A 19758-nucleotide genomic window follows, 5' to 3' on the forward strand; every position below is an offset into this window, starting at 1 on the left:
TCACTGTTTCTCTAAATATAAGTAGCAGTCTCACAGAGTGAGGGAACATTTCAAAAAACCCTCCCCCCTCAATTCTAACCGTTAAAATCTATGGGGAGGGTTCCATATACCCCATAGCCCAATGGGAAATTCTGCGTTAAGCACCCCCCAAATTCTTTGGCAAGAAATCCTAAACTGTATAGCAGTGTTAGTTTATTGTATCTCCGTAACATCCTTTTTTTCTCCTATCCTTCCTGTGCCTAAACACATACATGGTTATGTCTCATTGTTGAAAATACTCATTGATGTATAATTCTTTAATGATTTTTAGCAGTGATTATTTTTGATGGGTATCTTTTTATGGCTTTTTTCTTTTAACAGTCTGGCTTTATGACCTGCATAAGTTAATGATGTCATCTGGATGGTTTGGCTTGGAATCATTTTCTTTCTGCTCTTTATGTACCAGAGAAGCTCTTGTAGTCAGTTTCAGCAGTTTCTCTCAGTTCCACAGGCCTTGTCTGCTACTCTATTCTCCATGCAGCCTAGTTGCCCAGTTTGTCTTTCTAGCTCCCCTTCTCCCTGGCTGAAAATGAGCTCTAGCTCTGGCTTTCTGACCTCTCCTGTCTGGTACTTTAGAACAATGAAGGGAGTGTACACTGTAATCCAATTCCAGAAGAGGCAAGAAGAGATAGCTGCAGGCAGATCCCAGCAGGGCAAGGAGACAGAAAACACAAAGTTGGGTGCCTCCTTTCAGCAAAATAATGAACTCTGCAGGAAAAAATGCTGAGTTGTGTGGTATTTTGAAATAATATGCCAAATTCCATGGCCAAGCTGTTATGCTGAGTTCATGAGGCTCTGAGTGAGATGACAGGGGCAGTGTGCACATTTAAAAGCTGTTGTTTCGGGTTCCTTAAAGACTCAGGGCTTGTCTACACACAAGTTGCTCTGCTTTAACTAAAGGTGCAGTGCTGCTCCAACTTACTTAAACTCACCCTTCGTACAAGCATTGATTTAAATTCAGTTCTTATTTTTTGAGGATAGCTCTGCAATGAAAAGGGATAGGAACTTGACTTTTTAAATGAAAACTGGGATTCTGGAGTATGACTTTGCATGAGCCTGATGAGGAAGAATTTCCCCATCTGACAAAAATTCTCCTTCCGAGTACCAGTGGTTTGAGATGTGCTTAATAATCCTTATTCCGGGAGGGATCTTTTGTTTTCTATGGAGTCCAGAACTTTCCTGATGAAAGAATTTTCTTTAAGGGGATTAACAGACTGTCTAAGGTCTGGAACAAGACTGGAGTTCTTTTGCACTGAGCCTTTAAAGATTTTATAAGATGCTGCCTGTACCAGCCAGTCATACAAGGTGAAAAACAGATACTTTGTAATCTCAAATAACTAAATGTTTGGTAAAACTATGGGTGCTGTGAAGAGCCTGAAGGGGGTAATATCTTGTATTTGGTAATGGTCATATCCCAAACAAAAGCATAGCAACTTGCTATACGACTGTCTGATGTTGATATGGAAATGAGCATCTTTCAGATGGAGAGCCTCAAACCAGTTATTCAGAGAAAGTAAAGGGAGATGAGGGCCTGAATAAGCATTGGAAATTTTAACCTCTTCATTTAACTGAACATTTGTGGTCTGTAATGTCCTTTGACATTTGAGTAGAAATTTTTCACTTGGAAATTTTCTAATACTTCTGTAACCTTTGGGTGAGCCAGAGTTTACTTCATTGCCCTTCTCCAGAGCCTTAAAAAAAACATCTCTCATAGAAGAGCAACTTTGAAACCCAGAATTCAGTCTCTAAAGACATTCCGCAAGGATTGCGCAGGGTCTAACTCAAATGCAAGTCCCCAAAATAACAAAAATCCCTAACTGGCTTCAAGACTGAGCTTGATAAGTTTAGGGAAGGGTTGGTATGATGGGATTGTCTACAGTGGTAGCATGTGGCCCATCAGTGACTGCCAGTAGCAAAAATCCCCAGTGGCTGGAGGTGGAGAAGGCTTTGAGTTACTACAGATAACTCTTTCCCAGTTATCTACCTGGTGGGCCTTGCCCACATGCTCAGGGTCTCACTGATTGTCATAGATGGGATTGGGAAGGAATTTTCCCCTAGGTCAGATTGGCAGAGAAAAGGGGAGGTTTTTGTCTTCCTTTGTAGCATGTAGGCACGGAGTCACTTGCAAGTTTAAACTACTGTAAATGGTGAATTCTCTGTAACTTTTGAAGTCTTTAAACTATGATTTGAGGACTTCAGTAACTCAGCCAGAGGTTAGGGGTCTATTACATGAGTGGGTGGGTGAGGTTCTGTGGCCTGCAATGTGCAGGAGGTCAGACAAGATGATCACTATGGTCCCTTCTGACCTTAAAGTCTATAAGTCTAACTTAATTCTTAAGTACCAACTTTATAAAGTCTTATGATAAAGAAACATTATTATTATTATTAATTTAATAACTACAACTTAATTTCTATAACATAACATGGCTACTTTATAATCCACATACATTATCTTCATAGTTATGCATTTTTATAAATAAAGAAAACAAATCTAAACAGGTCAATCCCCACAGAAACCTGCTGCAAAATGTTTCAGAGTTAAGGAAAACAGCCTGCTTTCTGCTTCTGTAGCTCAGCTTCTCCCAAGCCACACAGGGCACATGGCTTTTTGAAAAGCTGCTGCCCTGGCTACTGGCCCTCATGAGCAACAAGGAACCTACTGAGCATACCCAATACTACCACATCCAATTCCAGAAACTTCTGGATATAGAGCACTAATTGTGCATGTACCTAGCAACAATGAACCAGACAACTCATTCCTACCTGCTCCCTATATATCTCTTGAAGAGAGATCTCCATATTAGGCATGTGAGTTATACTTCTATAGCACCCAGCTTCAGCTTGGGATTGGGCTCTGCTTTCACTAGCCTTGTGTTGGGAGGCAGTATTGAGAGGAAGTGGACCGTGTAGTGCTGCTTGAGGACTTCTGTGAAGTTAGTGGAGCTATGCTGATTTACGTCCGCTGGCTTATATCTGTCTCAGAGTCTCTGAAATCAGAGCTGTTATTTTTTTCTGTATTTCAGTTTAAATATGAATGTTCCAGGCAACTAATATAATTACTTTTGAAAATATCTAGCTAAAAGGTCAATTCAGCTTTTAAACACCTTATGGTGCAGAAACATAGTGTTGAATAGTTTGTCTGTCATTATTCACTAATTGATTCACAATGGCATGACTCGATATATTAATTTTTGTAGTTACCTTTTGCCTTAATAGAGCTCTTAAATAAGGCATTTGCCTTATTAATATTTTACTCATAGCCCATAAATTAAATCCTTCTCTAATCATCTCTACAAGTTCTATACATTTGTGATTTTTAATATGTCCTCATAGGTTTTTGTAGTTAACAGCTTTCTTCTAAGGTTTCTATATACTCCTAAACTTTTCTTCTGTATTTTGGCATTACCACTTCTGTTATACGAAGACCAAAACGTTATTCTAGCTTTAGTGGCCTGATATGTCTAAAACTTTGTAACCCATTGGTAAAGATATCATGTTGTCTTGGAGGTCATGGATTCTGTGACTTCAGTGGACCTCTGTTATTTCTTTGGCTTTAGCCCCCTCCGCAACAGTGGGACTGGAGCAGCCGTCTACCCCTGCCACAGGAGGAGCAGCAGGGCTAGAGCAGCAGCTGGTGGTCAGCGGCCAGGGCTGGAGCAGCAGTGGGGCTGGGTCAGCCCCCTGCGCTGGAGCAGCAGTGGTTATCCCCTGCTGCAGTAGCAGCAGCAGAGTTGGATCAACTTCTGGCGCTCCAGCCTTCTGAACAGTTTCATTTCTCTAAGTATACCAAAGCCAAGTGTGGAAGTGATGAAAAGGGAGTGATACATAGGACCTGTTTTGTCAATGTTCGTAGACAACAAATAATTGTACTGATTCACTAACTAGAAAGAAATCTAAATAAAATTAATAGCGGAGTTGCTCTTGTGTGATAGATGCTAGATCTTGCTTAATGATTGTCCTTGTGCATTTTAAGGAGCTATTTCAAATCCTCTAAGATGTGTTTGTGCACCATTGACCTAGCTAAAATGTGAATACCTCTGTGGTTGAGAGAGTATATCTAATTAAATATAACATTTCAGAGTCCTTAGTAAAATATGTAGTTAATCAATACAGTAACATCTTTCACTTGTAGTATTGAGTTAAAAACAGGCAAAAAGAGAAAAGTGTTAGAAAAATAACTTACTTAAAATGTATATGATCTGTCCTGTGTAGTACAGGGAAAGTTAATTCCTCCTTTAGTTTCAGAATATTTGCCTTATAAAATGTTCTTAAAGGGAATGCTTTTGCCTAATTGATCCCTAGTGACAAAAATATGCCAAGAAAATTTGCTTGTATGTTAAAGAACTGTGTTCTAATCAACTTTTTTTTTTTAAGAAGAGCTAATTATATTAAAAGCCAGATAGTCAGTTATTATCATTCAAATCTGTGCTATAGTAGGAAGTTTGAGCTAATGGTAATTACATTGTAATTTCAAGAGAAATTTTGATTAATGTACTGATCTTAGCACTTGACATTCATGCTTCAGTTATAAGAAGAGTTAAAAAAACAAAACTAAAATACCATTAAAGCTATGACAAAAGATATCAAAGCTCGTGAAATTCAGACATAAGGCTAATAGGGCATTCTTACAGTATCTCATACCATTGTTTAGAGGAGGAGGGAGGAGTGGAGAGAACACACTGACTTGTTAATTCAGGACAGCTTCAGCTTTAATTTTGAGCTTCCTGTGTTTTCAGGCTTGGTTTGTTCACCTTAATATTGTTTAGATATTTTGTGTATTTAATTTCCTTGCTTTTCTAAAATAAAAGTAAAAACTCTTCTCTTTGAAGATGTAACATATATTGTGTGGACATTGAATAGCTGAAGGAATTTTTATAGGTTTAAGCAAGTGTATGTTGTGGCACAATGGGCCCAAATATCACAGCACTCACCCCTAAATTTTATGGTAATATTCATTTTTTCTACTGTTTGTAAAATACTCTTCAGTCTCATCCTTCAGGCTCCACAAACACACACAACTGTGGTTTAAACGTAATATGGTAGTTGATGTAAAAAAAAAGTCAATAGGGAATGCTTTCAGTGTTCTCCATTTCCCATTCCTTCCCTCCATGTTTTCCCTGTCCCTGCACCTTGGCAATCATGACATTGTTCCTTCCTCTCACCTTACTCCCTCCAATTTTCTCAATTCTGTGCATGTCCCTGGACTCTGGACACCATGGCATTGTCCAGGCAGCTCAGCCCAGAACTTCCTTCCTTCCATGTGCACTAAGGAAGGTGGGGAGATTGTAGGCAACCTCACTGGCTCATTTCCAGTGGTTTTGGTGCTGTGTGATTCTGCCTATGCATCTGGCTTCTCTTAACTTCCTGGGTGTAAGTGTGACTCAGATTTCCTCAAGGCTGTCAAGTGTTGCACATCTTGTATAGCAGTTACACATTGGTCACCCTGAATCCTAATACATCCATCCGAGCTTTGGCCAGGCTGAAGTTGCACGTTCCATCGGCTGATCTGGCTGCAGCTAAAAAGGCAGCCAGTGTCGTCTTTCTCACTGCTTCCCATGCTGGATCCTAGCCATTAAGGAGCAGTGAGAGGCAAGAGTTGGTAGAAGTCACAGAGGGAAGTGTCAGCTACAGCATAAAGTGAGGGGCCCAATATTAGCCCAGGCTCCCTCGTCTTTTCCCTTGCAACCAGCTGCAACAGCCTCTTCCCACCTGCCTAGCATCCTGCCAGTTGTTGCTAACACCTAGCTATTCCTGCCACCATCAACAGCCGCCGGCCACATGAGAAACTCATTTCTAACAGCTATGCTCTTGAGTAGTCTCTACCCTGCTCCAGCAGCCCCAGGCAACCTACAAACATCCACCCACTGCAACTCCAGACACCTCCATTACTTCTAGCTGCCCCACTATTCTCAGGCACTTCAGCACACACCTACTCAGCTATTGCCTCAGATTTCCTCTTACATTTTCTAGGTTATTTCTGCAACCATATAAGGGCCAGAAACATCAATTTTTAAAAAGAGCTTCTGGATTACAGTTCTGTGATAAGTGTTGAATTCCATGTCTGTTGAACCACAGGTAACATGGAGTCCTGGCAGTGGGATACAGAGACTCTTACATTGCCAGATTACTAATTAAAATTTATCCCAATCCAGTACTCACTAAGTTGTTATAGTATCAGAGGGATAGCCATGTTAGTCTGGATCTGTAAAAAGTGACAAAGTCCTGTGGCACCTTATAGACTAACAGACATGTTGGATCATAAACTATCGTGGATGAATACACACTTTGTCACATCCGACGAAGTGGGTATTCACCCACGAAAGCTTATGCTCCAATATGTCTGTTAGTCTATAAGATGTCACAGGACTCTTTGTCACTTAAGTTATTACACTTAGGTGTCTGTTAGCACACTATATGAAATCGATTGTTTTAGATCTAGTTATAAGTGTATAGCAGTAGACATAAAAAAATCCACATTCACAATTAGTTGGTGTCTGGCCTTGGTCTGGCAGTGATAGTTAAAGATTAAACAGGTACTGTGACAGTCTGCATACTTATATTCACCCTTTTTACAAGACTATGATACATTTTGTACAAAGTATGCGTTGTGAGGTATCATTTGAAAACTCATAATTTGCTTATTATTGTGCTGGGAAACTGTGTGGCAATGTTGTATGTAAAGTTATAAGATTATATTGTGTATAACATTACTTAGATATGTTCCATGTTTAGTAAAGCAGGCACAAACTCATTCCTTAGGCCATGGCTACACTTACAGTTGTGCAGTGCTGGTAGTTACAGCTGTGTTCGTACAGCTGTGTAGGGCCAGCGCTGCAGTGTGGCCACACTGACAGTTACCAGCGCTGCAATGTGGCCACATTTGCAGCACTTGCAGCGCTGTTGGGAGTGGTGCATTGTGGGCAGCTATCCCACAGAGCACCTCGTCCCATTTTGGTGCTGTGGCTTGTGGGAAGGGGAAGGAAGTGTGCGGGTCTTTCCGCTTCCTGTTCCTACACATTCCTGTTGCTACACATTCCGAGCAGTTTGGCGGCATTGTGAGTTTGCAGCACGATTTCTGAGATTTCTGTTACAAATGGAGCCTGAGCTGCTGAGGACCTTGCTGATGAATGTTGCCAGCACATCACGCATGGCAGTGGAGCTATTCCTTCAGCTGCAAAGTGACAGCGAGGAGTCAGACGATGATATTGAAACGCCTGACGCTCAAGACACTCAATTGCTTGTGGCAGTAACAGACGTGCTCAGCACCGTGGAATGGCGCCTTTGGGCTCGGGAAACCAGCACTGAGTGGTGGGATCACGTCGTCCTGCAAGCCTGGGATGACGAGCAGTGGCTGCAGAACTTTCGGATGAGAAAAGCCACTTTCATGGGACTGTGTGCTGAGCTCGCCCCTACCCTGCGGCGCAGGGACATGAGATTGAGAGCTGCCCTGCCAGTGGAGAAGCGGGTGGCTATTGCAATCTGGAAGCTGGCAACTCCAGACAGCTACCGATCGGTGGCGAACCAGTTTGGAGCGGGAAAGTCCACCGTTGGAATGGTGCTGATGCAAGTTTGCACCGCCGTTAATCGCACCCTGCTAAGAAGAACTGTGACTCTGGGGAACGTGCAGGACATTGTGGATGGCTTTGCACAAATGGGTTTCCCTAACTGTGGAGGGGCAATAGATGGGACACATATTCCTATTCTGTCACCACCCCACCTGGCATCAGAGTACGTTAATCGCAAGGGGTATTTCTCCGTGGTTCTGCAAGCGCTTGTGGATCACCGTGGGTGTTTCACTGACATTTACTCAGGATGGCCTGGAAAGGTGCATGATGCACGCATCTTTCGGAACAGTGCCCTGTTCAGGAAGCTGAGGGCCGGGACTTTTTTCCCAGACCGCAAGCTCACAGTAGGGGACATCGAAATGCCCACTGTGATCCTTGGAGACCCCGCTTACCCCTTAATGCCTTGGCTCATGAAACCATATACAGGGAAGCTTGACAGGAGCAAGAACCGGTTCAACTACAGGCTGAGCCGGTGCCGAATGACTGTGGAGTGTGCTTTTGGCCGTTTGAAAGCCCTCTGGCATTGTCTTTATGGGAAGCTAGATTTGGGGGAAAGCAGCATCTCCGCTGTTATATCCGCGTGCTGTACCCTTCATAATATTTGTGAAGGGAAGGGTGAAAGATTCAGTGAGGAATGGACCTCCGAGGTTCGACGCCTAGAGGATGAATTTGCACAGCCAGAGAGCAGGGCTACTAGAGAGGCCCAGGAAAGGGCTTCAAGGATTAGGGATGCCTTAAGGGAGCAATTTGATGCTGAGAGCCAACAGTAATGTTTGGTGCCTTTGCTGTGCTCCTTTCTACCTTGGGGTACAGTATTTACCACTTTCTGCAATAATAAAAAGTATTGTAAAAGCCATAAAATCCTTTATTCAAAGTACAGTACATAAAAGGCCAGGGGGGTTAGGGTGGTGGACTGTACATTCAGAGGTTTGAATATATCCTGTTTGGATTGCTGTTCAATGTCTGCTGCACTTCAGGATTACTATGCTGCAGAGTAATGGGGGTGGAGTGCACAGGGTAAGGATTGTAGTTATCAGGGCTGGTAGGTGATCGTACAGGTGTTGGGGGCAGCTGGGGGTAATAAGAAACTGGCTGCTGGAGAAAGGTGTTTTGTGCAAATACTGGGGAACAAGAAAGAGAGCTTTGGGAGGGTTGTGGGTTACCATGGTACAGATCTTCCTGCATGGCTACGAGAGACTCGAAAGAGTCAGTTTGGCGAGCCAGGAGACTTATCATGTGCTTTGAGGTTTTTTTGGTAGCCAATTCCTTTCTCCTGCTTTCTGTTTGCCTCCACTCATACATTTTCTCTCTCCATTCCTGCGTCTTCCTACTTTCTCTGTTGTAGTGATTCATAACTGCTTTGATCAATTCTTCTTTTGATTTTCGCGGATTTTTTCTCAAGTTCTGCAAGTGACGTGAGGCCGGTGATCCGGCTGCATTAGTCAAGGTCACTTAAAAAAAACATAGATAGAAACATGTAATACACAGAGGCTACATTGTTTATTATCACACAGTGAAGGAGTTTGTAGACTTTTTGTAGCATCATTCCCACATACCTAACATAACACAGAGAGGCCAGGGAAACGAAGGCATGGCGAGCAATGGGGTGAGTGTTTCTGCCCCGACTTCACCTGGGAGGGGGAACTGACTGATGGCTCACTGGGGTTTATCTGCACTGGGTAGAGGAGGTAGCTCGTGGCCTGCACAGTGGACAGTAGGGAACATGAAACTGGTGACCTGCTGGCGGAGGGGGCGGTCCGCGGAACTGCCGGCCTGCTGGGGCGAGGAGACCGGAACGCACCGCGGTGCTGGCTACCTGCTAGCGGGGGGGGAGACCGGAACGCACCGTGGTGCTGGCGACCTACTGGCAGGGGTGGGCGGAGACCGGAACGCACCGCGGTGCTGGCGACCTACTGGCAGGGGTGGGGGGAGACCGGAATGCACCGCGGTGCTGGCTACCTGCTGGCGGGGGGGGAGACCGGAACGCACCGCGGTGCTGGTGACCTGCTGGCAGGGGTGGGGGGAGACCGGAACGCACCGCGGTGCTGGCTACCTGCTGGCGGGCGGGGGGGGGGGGAGACCTGCTGGTGGGGTCAGCTGAGCCCAGGGCAGTGGAGTGTGCAGGATTACCAGAGAGGCTTAAAAGGTATGCTGGGATACCTCCTTATACCCCGGAGGTCAATAAAAGCGCTGGTGGGGTCCACACTTGCTGACCAGCGCTGGATCACCAGCGCTGGAATCGCTATACCCGAGGCTCGACCGGGTGTACAGCCAGCGCTGCAACCAGGGAGTTGCAGCGCTGGCCGTGCTTTGCAAGTGTGGCCACATCCTAAGTTGCAGCGCTGTAACCCCCTCACCAGCGCTGCAACTCTCTAGTGTAGCCATGGCCTTAGAGACAAAAGGCAAACTGACATCTCAGCCAGGTGTCAACAAAATCAAATGGACCTGGTTAAGCAGCCATTCTTTGGCAGGAAAAAGGGTGTGAATGACAAATTTCCATTTTGGCAAAGAAACAGCTGGAAGTTCCTGTACCCACAGACTTGCTGTCTCCTGAACCTCAACTGGAGATAATTTTCAAAGAAAAGTATAAAGAGTGGGGAAATCATCTCTCCCTTTATCTCTACGCATGGCATTGACTACACTTGAAGAACAAAGGAGGCATCATTAAATTGGGGAGAGATCCTGTCTGAAAGGAGATCAGTAAGATTGCTGCAGCAGGTAGAGAGAGATTATTTGCTTTGAATTCTCTTAGTTTGTTAAGTTAGATGTTGCATTTTACTTAGGAGAGATCCCAGAAGACTGAAGAAGGGCTAACATAGTGCTCATCTTTAAAAAGAGGGAAAAGGAAGAGCTGGGAAACTTATAGACCACTTAGCCTGACTTTGATACCTGGGAAGCTACTAGAGCAATATATAAAACATTCAGTTTGCGAATACCTGGAAGATTAAGGGGTAATCACTAGCAGCTAGCCTGGATTTACCATGAACAAAGTATGCCAAACTAGCTTGATTTCTTTCTTTGACAGGGTAACTGATTTGATGGGTATAGGGAATGCGGTGGACATAATATACCTGGACTTCAGCAAGGCTTTTGACATAGTCCTACATGACATTCTGATAAGTAAGCTGGAGAAATGCAGGCTCAACAGAACTATCATTAAGTGGATTCATAGTTTGTTAAACAACTGTGAACAAAGATTAACTATTAATGGAATGGTGTTGGATTGGAGGGATGGGCTCAAGTGAGGTTCCACAGGGTTCTGTTCTGGATCCAGTGTTGTTAATGACCTAGATGTAGGAATAGAGATTATATTGATCAAGTCTGCAGATGAGACAAAGCTTGAGGGGGAGATAGAGCTAAAATTCAGAGGGATCTTGAAAAATGGAGAACTGGGGCTTAGACAACAAAATGAAATTCAACAAATAAATGCAGGGTGCTACACTTAGGAAAGAAAAAAACAAGTGGACAAATAGAAAATGTGGGGGGGAACTGGCTTGGCAGCAGCACTGCTAAGAAGGATCTGGGAGCTGTGGTGGATCGCAGCCTCAATATGAACCAGCAGTGCGATGATGTTGAAATAAAAGCAAATGCAATTTTAGGTTGCATTAACAGAGGCATAGGATGCAAGTCATGGGAAGTGATAATACCACTCTACTCGGTGCTGGTTAGGCCTCAGCTAGAGTACTGTGTACAGTTTTGGTCACCAATGTATAGAAAGGATGTAAAGACTCTGGAAAGGATCTAGAGGCAAGCAACAAAGATGATCAAAGGGATGGAATGCAAGCAAAGGGAGAAAGGAACTGGGTATGTTTAGTTTGGAAAAGAGATTGAAAGGATATGATAGCAGTCTTCAGATACTTGAAAAGCTGCATAAAAAAGATGGAGAAAAGTTGTTCTGTTTTGCCACAGAGAGCAGGACACGAAGCAATGGGTTCCCACTACAGCATAGCAAATTTAGATTAAATCTCAGGAAAAACTTCCTAACTGTAAGACCAGTAAGACAATGGAACAGACTGCCTCTGGAGGTTGTAAAAACTTCTTCACTGGAGGTTTTCAAAAGGAGGCTGTATAGCCATCTATCTTGGATGCTTTAGACTCAACAAATCCTACATCTTGACAGGGGGTTAGACTAGATAACTGGTGCAGTCTTCTAACCCTATGATTTCTTTGTACTCAATTCTGACTTTTATGCCTCATTACTTGTAATGATTTAAAATCTATCTTTCTGTAGTTAATAAATGTGTTTTATTGTTTTAACTAAACTAGTGTGTTTTGGATTGAAGTGTTTGGAAAACGTCATTTGAGATAACAGGATTTGTCCATATCATTTTCTGTTAATAAAATGATGGACTTTAACTTGTGTTGTCCAGCCCTCTCCTGGACACTACAAGATGCACATTTCTTGGTGAAAGTCTGGGACTGGGAATTTGCTGGTCTTGCTCTGCAGTGTGATTCAAGGGTGGCTGGCTGTAATACTATTGCAGTATAACTGGGAGTAATTTACATGCCGGAGGCTGCCTGTGAGCAGGGCAGAAGTGGTTGCTCTCACAATGAAGCAATGTAAAAGTAACCCCAGGCTGGAGAATCGAGGGGGCGCTACTGTTCAACCATCCAGATTGTACCCTGGGTTATGTCACAGGTACCAGTTCTCAAGTTCCCTCTACTGCCTGGAATTGGTCCTTCCAGATTAGGATTGAGGCATGTTGGAGAGGCAGTGTGTTACTACTATCACTTGTATATCTTTTTATGTGTGTTCTTCATTTTTAAGATTAAAAAAATGTTTCTAGGTTCAGTTCAGTCTTAAATGCTCTTTGTGGCTTAGGTCTGTCTTTTAAGATTTTAAGGTCCCTTTACATAGCCAGAGTGGTATAAAAGTGCCTTATTGGCAATGAGAAATCTACATCTGCTCATAGAGATATGGCTCACAGAGCTGGGCATGTTTTCCAAGTATGACATGCATTTTATTGATTTCAGGTATTGTAAAGTCTGGGAAAATTGAGGACATAGTAGGAGCCTTATCTTTGCATTTTCTTGGTTAGTGTGTTTGCTAGACCCTAATAGTTAAACATTTTTTTATTGGTGCAGTTATGATACCCTGTACTCCACTCTGGAAGACTAGTGTTGACCTTGGTACTGGATCATATACCTCTGCCTTGCTGCCAGGCTTGTTGCTGAAGAATTTTGGGTCAGTGCCATGTGGGTTGACTCCTTGGGGAACTTGGTACTAGAACAAAAGAGCATTGAACTGACTCTATAGGCCTTTCCAATCTCAAATCAGAGGGAATCTGTTTAGATTCTCATGGGTAATGTGGTTATGTACTACCTCAACAGAGAATAGCTCAGTCTGTCATCTTGTGTATCCATCTGTGGGAATGGCACATTTGGAATCAGGTGACCCATTGGTCGTTCACTTGGAAAGGGTGAAAAGAATGTAATCAACAACCTCAGTTGCACAAGCATTGCCACAGTGAGAGTAATTAACTATTGAAACAGTTTACTAAAGGTTGTGGTAGCTTCTCCACCACTGACTGACAATTTTTAAAGCAAGATTGGATATTTTTTCTAAAAATATGGTCTAGGAATCATTTTGGGGAAGTTTTATGGCCTGTGTTATACAGGGAGTCAGACTATATGATCACAATGGTCCCTTCTGGCCTTGTAATTTATGGATCTATGAATCATGGCTGCCACCCAGATCATCTCCTGGGATCTCAGGTTTTCGTCATCCTGATCCTGAAAGATGTCCTGACCAGACTGAGCCAGAGAGAAGAAGACAGATGACATGGCACCTTCACCAGTTCCATCTGAATCCCAAACATCACCAGGGTTGTGAGACTTCATCTGTCTTCCTCCCACACCCCACATGTCCTTTTCCTTCTCCACTTTATATATTTTACTTCCTCTCTCTCCTTTTTCCTTCTGTCTAATAAGTGTCTGGCTTAGCCAGCCAAGGTTGTATATTTTGCAACACCACTCTAAGCCTGTGACCATAGAGGCAACTAAAAGCATCTAAGCTTCCTGAAACTGGTGCAAATTAGTCAGCTCTCAGAGTGGATATTAAGACTGTGTATTGGGCCTGTGTTTTTCCACCAGTGAGGTTGCAAGTGAAATTCAGCACCATAGACAAAAGCTGCATTTTCTATCTCTGCTGTTTGTTTTTTCTCCTCTTTTGTATTTGTTTATCTTGTTCTGTGTTCTTAGGAAGTGGGATCGGACTTTGACAGCATCAATAACAGCTTCAGCCCATCTCTACTAACTTCTGTTTTCTCCAAAAGGACAGTTTTTGCCATCTTTAATACAATCTAAAGACTGTAAAACAAGGGATTTTTCCTTCTGAAACCTCTCTCCAACTAAAGTGAGCAAGGGATGTTGTTAAAATGAAAACCTTATTTAATATTTACATTTCAAATGCTTTAACTGTTTTTCCTTTTTCTGTATCCTTTAATCAAATGTTAAGAGGATTTTGATAATGTTTTTCCCATGGTACTAAGCAGGCTAAGGTTTCTGTATACCAAACCCCGAACATTGTTTGAGTGTTTAATGTTCTTTGGTGATAGGGTTATGTTAACGCCTTTGACTATTCGGGCCTATATGTTCCATGCAAATAAATACATCTACCAAAAACATTAGAATAGCTCAGAATAGATACTGGTAGTTTTCACCCAGGTGTGTTTCTGACCTACACCAGTCTCATTTTTAATAGCTAAAAGTAGGGTTATCAATTAATTACAGTTAACTCATGTGGTTAATTAAAAAAATTAATCGTGATTTAAACACAGTTTTAATTGCACTGTTAACAGGAGAACATGAATTGAAATGGAGAAAAACATCCAAAAAAATTTAATACATTTTCAAATATATTGATTTCAATGACAACACAGAATACAAAGCGTACTGTACTCACTTTATATTATTTTTATTATAAATATTTGCACTGTAAAAATGACAAAAGAAATATTTTTCAGTTCACCTTATACAGATATTGTAGTGCAATCTTTTTATTGTGAAAGTGAAACTTACAAATGTAGATTTTTTTCTTGTTACATAACTGCACTCAAAAACAAAACAATGTACAACTTTAGAGCCTATGAGTCCACTCAGTCCTATTTCTCTGTTCAGCCAATCACAAGGAAAAACGAGTTTGTTTACATTTATGCGAGATAATGCTGCCCACTTCTTATTCACAATGTCACCTGATAGTGAGAATAGGTGTTCGCATCGCACTTTTGTAGCCAGCATTGCAAGGTATTTACATGCCAGATATGCTAAACATGCCTATGCCCTTCATGCTTTGGAAACCATTCCAGGGATGTGCTTGCAAATGTAAACAGACTTGTTTGTCTGAGTGACTGGCTGATTAAGAAATAGGACTGAGTGGACTCCTAGGTTCTAAAGTTTTACATCTTTTTATTTTTGAATGCAATTATTTTTTTTGTCCATAATTCTACATTTGCAAGTTCAACTTTCATGATAAAGAGATTGCATTACAGTACTTGTAATGGAGGAATTGAAAGATACTATTTCTTTTGTTTTTTATGGTGCAAATATGTGTAATAAAAATAAATATAAAGTGAGTACTGTACACTTAGAATTCAATGTTGTAATTGAAATCAATATATTTGAAAATGTAGAAAACATCCAAAAATATTTAAATAAACAATATTCTATTATTAACAGTGTGATTGAGATGAATTTTTTTTAATCGCTTGACAGTCCTAGTTAGAAGGTGTTACTGAGACACTGAAAACTTAAGTGCAGACTTCTGTATCTGTAAAAGCAGCAAAGAGTCCTATGGCACCTTATAGACTAACAGACGTATTGGAGCATGAGCTTTCGTGGGTGAATACTCACTTCGTCGGATGCATGTGCTCATGCTCCAATATGTCCGTTAGTCTATAAGGTGCCACAGGACTCTTTGCTGCTTTTACAGATCCAGACTAACACAGCTACCCCTCTGATACTTCTGTATCTGCTTTCTCCACTGCTTCTGTGTTCCTCCCTCATGAGACAGTGTGTTGCCTCTGTAACCCTGATCAGTATTTACATGGTTGAAAAGAAAAACTAAATTTATTTCTAGTCTAGGGTGTCTGGCAGGGGTTCTCAAACTTGTTTATAGGGTGGATCACATTTAATAACTGTTCTCTCTGGACCATCTTCTTTCCTTTTCATTTTGGTGGAATCACCTTCCGTTTCATTCACAATTGCATGTCATCCCTGTTGAAACTATAGCAATTGTTTAATGTAAAAATAATCATTTTCCACCTCTTTTATTGAATATGTTATAGAAATTCTATACATCTTTTTTTTAATAGCATATCTAAAATATAAACAAGGGTGGCATTATTCTCATCACAGTATCAAAATATAGAAAGACATATGATAGGTGTGAGTCTTATTTATTTTAAATAATTGTTTCCCATTTCCTTCTGAACTAGTCCAGGTTCAGTGTTGTTTATCGTCCTTTAATTCAATTTAGTAGTTGTAAAGCAGAAGAAACCAAAATCATGTAACTGACAATCTCTCTCTGTGAATTACCAGCATTTGATTGGTGAACCACTAATTGTTTAAGGCAGTGGTTCTCAAAGCCGGTCCGCCACTTGTTCAGGGAAAGCCCCTAGTGGGCCGAGCCAGTTTGTTTACCTGTCATGTCTGCAGGTTTGGCCGATCGCAACTCCCACTGGCCGCGGTTCACCACTTCAGACCAATGGGGGCTGCGGGAAGTAGCGCAGGCCGAGGGATGTGCTGGCCACCCTTCCTGGAGTGGCAAACCGTGGCCAGTAGGAGCCGCGCTTGGCTGAACCTGCGCACGCGGCAGGTAAACAAACCAGCTCAGCCTGCCAGGGGCTTTCCCTGAACAAGTGGCAGACCGGCTTTGAGAACCACTAGTCTAAGGATCACAGTTTGGGAGTCTTTGGCCTATGGTATTAAAGCACAGTCTTTTCTGTATCTTTGCCACAAATTATTTAGTAATAATATTAGTGTTTACACAACCAGTTTGGGATTGATTTAAATCAAAGTGATTTAAATAATCTAAATTAATGATTTAAATCTGCAAGCAGTAAACCTTGATTTAAATAATTGATTTTAGTCTTATTTGTATTTGTACATTTTTAGTTATCTTTTCTAAAGAAAGACTGATTCTCATTGGTTAGTAATGATTAAAACATTTTGATTTGCAACCAAATATAGCCTTTACACTAAATTTGGTACTTCTTTTTACTGTCCAGGAAGATACTGTGTCCATACATATTTATTTAAGCAATCGTATAGCTTAGTATACATTTATTCTGAGTCTTAATTTTTACAACTTTTTGTGTTAGAAAATGGCAAATGATGGTTTTCTTATTTACTAGATGATTGTTTTTACTTGCAATTTGTGTAAGACTACATTTGGATGGAAATTGGAATTCAGTCAAAAATGCTCAAACACAGCATTTCAAAATTATCTATTAGTTGAATAAAACTACCTTAAATGTGTTGAATACATAAGAAAAAATTAACTATCAAACATTGTTTTGCAATTTAAAACTAAATGATTTATTAGACAAAGGAAATATTAACCGTGTTTAATGAATTTAACTGATTGTCCCAATGTCATTCAAATTTTTAGAAGTAGTGGATCTCGCTTTCTCACACTTAGTTATACATAGGTTGGAAGAGGGAAAACAAGCTTTTTCTGCTCCCAGTCAGTCGCTTAGCTTTGAATGAGAGCCAGTCATTGAATTGAACTGATTGAATAAACTGAAATGAAGAAACTATTCTCTCTGCACCTACAGAAGAGATTACTGCTGTTAAAAGCTGGTTTAGCACTTCAGCATACTCTGGTTCCAGGTTCTTAGTCAGTGACTTCCACCAGTTCAGTGGTGTGACTTTCTGTAAAACTTTGTACTGCTTGAATATTATTTTAATTTAAATAGTTCAAATAGATTACAGTAAGTTTTGGCTTTCACATAATTTGAAATTCACTTTTAAATAGGTTTATTTTAGAAAAGAAAAATCCAATTTAAATAAACTTTTTTATAAATATTGTTATCCACTCTGTACACAACTTATTTAGATCCATGGCTATGTGACTGACTACTTATTCTTTCTGCAAGTAAACTGAATATTGTGAGGACAGTAAGGATGACATTTCAGTTTTATCCTTTAAAGATGGATAAACAGGAATGTAAATCTTTTTGTAGAGCCAGGAGAAATACACTAAAAGAGAGGGCTTGGAGCAATGCTATTTCTTGAAAGAGAACTAGGATTAACAAAATTCAGTTCTCTGATTGTCTGAATTATGTTTTTTGGTCTAGTAGGTCTTGAAGGAGGCTGTTGATGTTTGCTTTGGCATTGACGAGGAATTTATTGAATTTTTGAGTGTTTTAGTACATTACCTCACCAACTTAAAACGTATTCAGTTTTCTTGCATTTTGTTTTTTTCACTGATCTTTATATTCCTTTAATCTTATATATTCAAGGGTGTGTGTCTGTGTAATTGGATAAAAATATTTAAAGGAATTAATGTTTTTTATAAGGAACCCTTATTTATTTATAAATTGAGTAGTCTGGTATTTAATTTATCAGAGATATGATTAAAAATCATTATTCCATAATGCCTTTTCCATTAATTCGTCTTACTAAGAGTTATGATTTTTTAAACATTAATCATAAGGTTAGAATATCAAAATAATTTGGTAAAGACACATTAATTTACTTTGGATTTGTGTAAAATATGAATATTTTATACTCCATAACATCTTTCATCTAAGGATTTGAAAGTGCATAGTAAAGATTAATGAATTAAGCGTCAGACATCACAGTGAAGTAGGCAAGTATTAAATTCTTCACTGGTGGAAAACTGAGGCATACTGACATTATGACTTGCCCAAATTACTCAGTGAGTCAGTGCAAAGTATGAACTTTTGCAGAGTTTGACATCAGCCATTCTATGACCACTAGACCATGTTTTCCTTGTTGTAAATATGATAGTAAATGAAATGTGGTGATTTCTAATTATGATTTAAAGAAATGTGAGTTTTAAATCTGTTGTCTGAAGTAAGCTGCTTTTTAAGATGGCAAATCAATCTCAAAAATTCTTCAGTAGATGAATGAAAAGCAGAACTGAAGGCATCTGAAGGACAGAAATCAGATACTCTTTTGGCTGTATTGCATAACAGAAAATTTACAGAAAAATGTGTTTATAGAAAGTTCAGGGACTATGGCCCCAAATCAGGATAATTCATAATCGTGTCCTTATGTCCCATTGGAGTTTATTGGGACATAAGCACATGCTTAATGTTAAATGCATGCTTAAGTATTTTCCTCAAATAGGGCCTAATAACTGGGGGATTCAGAGCCTTTAGGATTACAAACAGAATAGATAACCTACAATACTATTGCAGCCTCTTCTTTAACTGACCTACAAATGATTGCTACCTACTATTAAAAATGGGCGACTTTTATAAGAACAATCCATCACATCTTTAAGTAGTTTTGATCTATGAGCAGAAAGTAGACCAAACTTGGGAAAATAGTGAATTCAGAACATTCAAGATTATATTTTAAAAGAGAATTGTATATAGTCTCAAATAATTATCAGCTGTATATTATATCTCCTGTAAATCTCCTTCAAAACCATGTTCTTATTTCTTTAGCTATGACTTGCACTGGCTACTGGAAATCCCATTCATTACAATAAGTAGAACTGAGCTAGCCAAAAGTTATGGTGGTTATTCATTGTACTTTTGTATGTAGGAGATATCAGTATCTCAATATTTGGATTTTGGAGCACGCCAGAGGCTTTGTCCTAATTTTTAAGGTGACATGGAAGAGTGCCTGATTGTGTTCCAATGGTTCGACCAATGCACATCTGGCTGATTTGGTGCATCATTTTTCTGTTTTGAACGTCTTATCTGGAAGGAAGGAAGCTGTGCTATGGGGATTTGAGAATGGTGGGATTAAAATGGAGACAAGAATGAGGGATGGATAAGGGGGATAATGCAGAGTTTTGTGATCCAAAACAGTAGTGTTACAGGCATTACAAGCCCTCTGTGTGGGTGCACCCACTAGATATATACATCAAAAATTAGATATTTTAATTTACTAAACTTGATTTTTTTGGTAGTTTAATGTTGACAGAATTTTATCTAGGAAATATATAAATGTGTGT

The 19758-nt window shown here is 40.5% G+C and overlaps 1 protein-coding gene across 1 annotated transcript in view; it reads left to right on the forward strand.

Annotated features, from left to right (window-relative positions):
* FUT8 (fucosyltransferase 8) overlaps positions 1 to 19758 on the forward strand; it is a 256259-nt gene that overhangs the window by 74067 nt on the left and 162434 nt on the right. The window lies entirely within an intron of this gene.

Source organism: Gopherus flavomarginatus, chromosome 5 (genome assembly GCF_025201925.1).
Source record: "Gopherus flavomarginatus isolate rGopFla2 chromosome 5, rGopFla2.mat.asm, whole genome shotgun sequence".
In the NCBI taxonomy this organism is placed as follows: Eukaryota; Metazoa; Chordata; order Testudines; family Testudinidae; genus Gopherus; species Gopherus flavomarginatus.